Source organism: Microtus ochrogaster, unplaced genomic scaffold, assembly GCF_000317375.1.
Source record: "Microtus ochrogaster isolate Prairie Vole_2 unplaced genomic scaffold, MicOch1.0 UNK24, whole genome shotgun sequence".
NCBI lineage: Eukaryota > Metazoa > Chordata > Mammalia > Rodentia > Cricetidae > Microtus > Microtus ochrogaster.
Window position 1 is genome coordinate 5,103,366 of NW_004949122.1, and position 6,924 is coordinate 5,110,289.

The following is a 6,924-nucleotide window of genomic DNA, read 5'->3' on the forward strand; positions in this document are numbered from 1 at the left end:
TCCTCCTCCTCCTCCTTTTCCTCTCTCTCTCTCCCTGCCCCCGTGTGTGTGTGTGTGTGTGTGTGTGTGTGTTGCTGGGCATTCAGCTTGTGACATCATGCATACAAGGCAAGCATCCTACCAACTATTATATCCCCAGTCCCTACCAAGACTTCTGTGTGTGACAAAGTCTCACCACATCCAAGATGGCCCTGAATTCTTGGACCTCCACCCCTGCCTCGCCAGGACTAGGATTACAGGTGATGCACCTGCATCAAAACATTCGTAATAATAATTAGGGCTATGAAGATGTCTCACTTAGGAAAAGCATTGGCTTTGCGTTCATGAGAACCTGCGTTCAATCTCCAAGAACTCTCATTAAAAAAAATCAGTGTACGGGCTAGAGAGGTGGCGCCGCCATTAAAGGCTAGGCTCACAACCAAAATTATAAAAAAAAAAAAAATCAGTGTGTTAGTTAGGTTTCTCTGCTGGAGAGATGACTCAGCAGTTAAGAGCACTGCTTGCTCCTCTGAAGGTCCTGAGTTCAATTCCTAGCAACTACACAGTGGTTCCCAACCATCTCTAATGAGATCTGGTGCCCTCTTGAGGTAGAGACCTGGTCAGTTAACCTCTTCAACTTAGACAATGAAACATAATCAACAGAACCGCCATATATGGGCTGTCCATGCATACTTCAGCATTGCCAGGGCATAAATTATATATATATATCTCAAAAGGGGATTATTAGAGTGTTTCCCAGGATGTGGTACAGGAAGTCTAGCAGTGACTGACTATGAAAGGCTTAGAATTCCACGGTTGTTTGGTCCACAAAGCAGGATGTCTCAGCTTCCTCACTTGGCCACCAGAGTCTTGGAGGAGTCCCGGAGAGCTACAGGTCTTCAGTCTGTGTTGAGAACCCAAAAAAGCATTTTTATACTGGCTACAGAAACAGGATAGATGAAGTTGCCAGAGAAGGTGAGGGCAGCATTCAAACAGCTAAATTTCTTTTTTCCATGCCCTTATATTTGGGCTGCCATGAGAAGATGTGGCCCTGCTTTAGGGTGGGTCTTCTGCTTCAAATAATCTGATTAAGAAAATCCCTCAGGTTGGAGAGCTGACTCAGTGAGTAAGTGCCTAGCTGCTCTTCCAGAGATCCTGAGTTCAATTCCCAGCACCCACATGGTGGCTCACAATCATCTATAATGGGATCTGATGCCCTCTTTTGATGTATGTAAAGACAGAGTGCTCATATACATAAAATACATAGATGAATAAATCTTAAAAAGAGTGAAAGTCATAAAAAAGGAAGAAAGTAAAAGAGAGAGAGAGCGAAAGAAAATCCCATATTGCTGGGTATGGTGGTGTGTGTCTTTAGTCAAAAAATGAGAGGGAGAGAGAGAGAGAGGGGGGGGGGGAAGAAGAAGGAGGAGGAGAAGGAGGAGGAGGAGAGAGGAAAAAAGAAAAGGAAGAAATAATAAAGAAGAAAGAGGAAGGAAGGAAGACTGTTCCTCACAGGTATGCCCAGCAGCTTGGGATTTTTTTCTATATGTAGTCAAATTGACAACTAAAATTAGCCATCACAGTCACGGTGCTGGCACACTTGAAATCCCAGTGCTGGAGAGATGGAGACAGGAAGCTCCCTGGGGCTCATTAGCCAGCCAGTCTGACCTAAATGGTGAGCTTCAGGGCAATGAAACTCCAGTCCCAAGGGAGGCAGACAGTGTTCTGAGGATGACACCTGAGCTTGTCTTCTGGCTTTCACAGACATGCACACATCACACACACACACACACACACACACACACACACACACACACACACGACCATGCAGACTCACAGGCTTTCTCTCACACTAAAAACATCTGTATTTACCAAGCAGAGAAACGTGGCATATGCCTATAACCCCAGTACTATAGAGGTAGAGGCAGGAGGCAGGAGTTAAAAGTTATCCTTAGCTAAATATTAAATTTGAGAACAGCCTGAGCTACAAATGTGTCTCAAACAAACACATTTTCTAAGAAAGCCAACTGCCAGTCCCTTTGCCTTGCTGGTCCCAGAAACCAGGAAAAGAGCAAAGTCCAACGCTGAGGGACATTAAACTCTGCTGCTTTTGTTTCAAGTCTTTGGAGGCTGTGGTTTGTTTACATTTTTTTCTTTTAATGGCCATATTTTTTCTGGTACAAAAACATCTTGCATCACATCCAGAACAACAATTTTAAGAAAACACAAAAACATGTCATGTTGAACTCTAGCTATTAGAATCAAAGCCTGTGATTCTTTTCCCCGGTCTCAGGCAGCTCAGCACACACCAGGAGGACAGTTTGATTACATCTTCCTGTGATCGCACTGTGGGAACGCAGTTTTGATTTGACTGGTGACTCATGTTTCAGTTTTGTTTTTAATGAAAAGCAGCATATTGGTGTGGATTCAGTTTCTACTAGGCCTGAAATCTGTCGCAGTAGGAATTCAAAGATAATGAAATTGTAGACATGCCATACAGAAATCTAAAAGTCTAGTTGTATAATCCCAGCACTGGGATTGCTACAAATTCAAAACCAGCTACATAGTGAGATCTTATCTCAAAATACCCACAACTACAACAAAAACAACTAGTCTTCAAAATGATCAATGGCCTCAAAGAGGATTAAAGCCTCCAGTTGACAGCCCGGAATGTCGCTCAGTTGGTTAAATGCTTGCCTAGCTTGCACAAAGCTCTGGTGTTCAATCTTCAGTACCACATAAAAACATGCATGGTGCTATATGCCTATAATCCAGTACTTGGAGGGTGAGAACAAGAGAATCGTAAATTCAAGGTTGCCCTTAACTATACAAAGAGTCCAAGGCCAGCTTAGGCTACAGAAGAACCTGTCTCAAAAAGCAAACAAAAAGCGATGAAATGGAGGAAAGAAGTCAACTGATACAGTAGATGACGAAGTCAGTAACATGGATGAGAATTTTCAGTAGCATGGACAAAAATAAAATCCATATTTTGAAAAACAAATAGATTTGGGAAGAGAAAACCTACATCAAATAGAAACAAAGTGGCCCGCATGACCAGTAGGCTAGATCAGCAGAGGGATGCAGATTCGAGATGGAGGGTGCAACAGGGAAAATCGTATTTTAAGACAAATCATGGGGGAAAAGTAAACAAATATGAACACATCTTTCAAAACCCTGGGGATGTGACCAAACCTAAGAACCCATCGGGTACAAGAGCTGCTAGGATACAAACTAGAGGCACAGACAATTAGATAAATTACAGCAGAAAATTATTCAAGCTTGGGGAAAGACATGGACATTGAAACACAGGAGACAGAGTCCCAAATAGACACAAACAAAAGAGAACTTTACATACAACTGTATACTAAAAATATGACTTAAAATAGATGACCAATGTTTTAAAGGCCTTTTAAAACACACAGAGGCAAGCGCTGAAGAATAACATTAGACTTCTCTCTGGAAATCTTGAGCTCAGGAACACACAGAATGAGATATACCCTGAACTTAATAACTGACCCCACGGAATTACTATGTCTGGTAAAAGTAGGTTGTAAAATTGATGGGCAAATAAAAACCACCCAAGATAACCACAGACTAAAGTGATCACTATACCAGTTCTGCAGAAACATTTAAAGGAATCCTAAATACAACAAAGGAAGGTCCACAGTTAAAAGTATGAATGCAACCCTAGCCTGGTATAGTTAAGCCCAGCACTAGGGCTGCAGAGGTAGGCAGATCTCTGTCTACAAAGAGAGATCCAGGCCGGCTGGGGTTACCTAGAGAGACCCTGTCTCAAAAAATAATCAGAATAACCATCCTATTCCCAAGAGCCTCAAGAAGAAATAAATACCTGGGAATAAGCGAACCTCAGGAGATGAACAGCCTTGAAATGAAAATTTAAGGAATCGGTGAAAGACGTCAAATAAGACACTAAAAGATGGAAATATCTGTGTTTATTTGTGAATTAGCAAACCAGATATTGTGGAAGTTACTGTGTCATCAGAAGTAATATAGGAGGAGCTGGGGATGGAGTTCAGTTCACACAGTGCTCGCCGGCAATGTACACTGTCCTGTTCAGTCTCCAAAACTGCACAAATCGAGCGTGGTGGCGCATGCCTGCATTCCTGGCACTCGGGATATAGGCAGGAGGATCCAAAGTTCAGAGTTATCCTTCACTACACAGTGAGTCAAGTCTACCTTGGGTTACATGAGACTCTATCTAAAAATACAATTTTAGCCAGGCAGTAGTGGTGCATGCCTTTTATAAGCCAGCACGCAGGACGCAGAGGCAGGCAGATCTCTATGAGTTCAAGGCCACCCTGATCGACCACAGAGCAAGTTCCAGGACAGCCAAGGCTACACAGTGAAACCCTGTCTCAAAAAAAAGCCACCCAAATAATAATAACAATAATAATATATAATTTTCAAAAAAGAAAGAGAAAAAGTAAAATAATAGAATCCCAATGGCATTCTTCATAGAAAAGGAAAAAAAAATCCAAAATTTGTATGGACCCACAAATGACTCCAGGTAGCTAAAGCAATTCTGATTAGAAAGAACACAGACTACAGAAATTCTTTCCAGCTGTCCACTTGTTATGGTTAGCCCTAGGTGTCGACAACCAAGGGTCATCTGAGAAGAGTCTTAATAAGGGACTGCTAGATCAGGCTGGCCTGGGGGCCTGTCTGTCAGGAATTAGGCTAATTATATTTATTAGCTGAAGTGAGAAGACTCACCTACTTCAGGTGGCACCAGACAGGGGCTCCTGAGCTGTCTAGGTGTCTAGTGTGGAAAGTGAACTGAACACAAACATTCATGCATCTCAACCATGAACAGAATGTCCCCCAGTCAGCTCAAGCCCCTGCTGCTGTGACTCACCCGTAACCTGGGTCTATGAGAGAAGTACTTTCTCCCTCTAAGTTGCTTTTATGAGAGTACGATAGCACAGCAACAGGAAACAAAACTAACATACTGTCTGACAGGAACATCTAGAATATTCAAAAAAGTTAAAATTAAACATCAAAAAAGAATCCTTCATGAATGGGCACGTGGCTTGAACAGATAGTCTCACAAGAAGTAAAAGCGGCTTCCAGATAGATGAAAAAGCTGTCAGGGAATTGCAAAACAAAGTGACATTGAGATTGTACCTTACCCTAGTCACAATGGCTATCAACAGGGGGAAAAATACTGTCAAATGGGCTGAAAATATAATTTGGAGGTAGAGCCTAGCATGCATGGGGCCCTAGGTTCATATCCCAGCATGGGAAAATATACTGTCAAGGATGCAAAGTCGTTTACATAGCTGGCAAGAATAAAGTTAGCACGGATTACTCAAAAATCTAAAAATAGAACTATCATATGCCAGCTGTGCCACTCTTGAGTTTATATCTAAAGAGCTCTAAATCAGCTTGTCTTAGTTACGGTTATTATTGCTATGATGAAACACCATGACCAAAAGCATCTTAGGAAGGAAAGGGATTATTTGGCTGACATATCTTGAGTCACAGTCTACTGAGGGAAGCCAAGGAAGGAACTCAAACCTTGCAGGAACCTGTAGGCAGGAGCTGATAAAGAGGTCATGGAGGGGTGCTGCTTACTGGCTTGCTCCTCACAACTTGATTAGCCTGATTTCTTATATCACCCAGTGCCACAAGTCAGGGCTGGCACCACCCACAATGGGCTGGGCCCTCCCACATCAATCACTAATTAAGAAAATGCTCTAGAGATTTGCCTATATCTATAGCCTCATCTTATGGAGGCATTTTCTCGATTGAGGTTCCTTACTCTCATATGGCTTTAGCTTGGGTCAAGTTGACATAAAACTAGCCATCATATCAACATACCACAGAGATACCTGTGCACCAGTGTTTAATGCTTCACTATTCAGAATAGCCAATAGGTGGAACCAAACTAGGTATTTATCAATGCATACATACATACATAAAAATTGTGAGATACACACAAACATACATAATAGTTTTATTTAGTCGCAAAGAATAGCAATATTTGCCAGGTGGTGGTGCATGCCTTTAATCCCAGCACTCAGAACACAGAGACAGGCAGATCTCTGAGTTATAGGCCATCCTGGTCTACAGAGTGAGTACCAGGACAGCGCCAGGGCTAAAAAGACAAACCCTGTTTCTAAAGAGAGAGAGAGAGAGAGAGAGAGAGAGAGAGAGAGAGAGAGAGAGAGAGAGAGAGAATAGTATTATACTAGGTGTGTGCACTTAGAACGGGGATGCAGAGGATCACCTGAAGATCACCGAAGAGCCACATAGTTTTAGACCAGTCATGGCTACATAGAGAGACCCTGTCTATCTAAACAAAAATAAAAGTGGGGGAAAAAAAGTGAAATTGGGTAATTATCAGGAAAGTAGATGGAAATGGAAATTACCCTGCTAAATGAAGTAAGCCAGAAAGACAAACATGGCATGCTTTCTCTCACATGTGGATTCTAAATATCAATACATACTTACATCTAAAACCATGCACTTGAGGACCCATAGAATCAGATCTCTGTGAAGTTCCAGGCCAGCCAAAGGCTATAGAGTGAGATCCCATGACATGAAAGTGGAAGGTGTGCTATTGGGAGGGCGTCTAACAGAAGAGGGGAAGGTAGAGGGTGGGTCGTGGGGGGGTGAATATAAGCACAGTACACATTATGACTGTGTTTTGATGTCACAATGAGGGACTGGAGATGAAGCTAAATTGGTAGAGTGTTTGCCTTAAAAGCAAAAGCCCTGGATTTGATTGCTCACTCTTAACATGCTGGGCGTGGTGGCACACACCTGTCATTCCACCACCAGGAAGGTTGAGGCAGATGAATCAGAAGTTCAAGGTTATCCCTTGCTATATACCAGGTTTGAGGCTAGCCTGTAATTCCTGAGACTATACACACACACACACACACACACACACACACACACACACACACACACACACACACA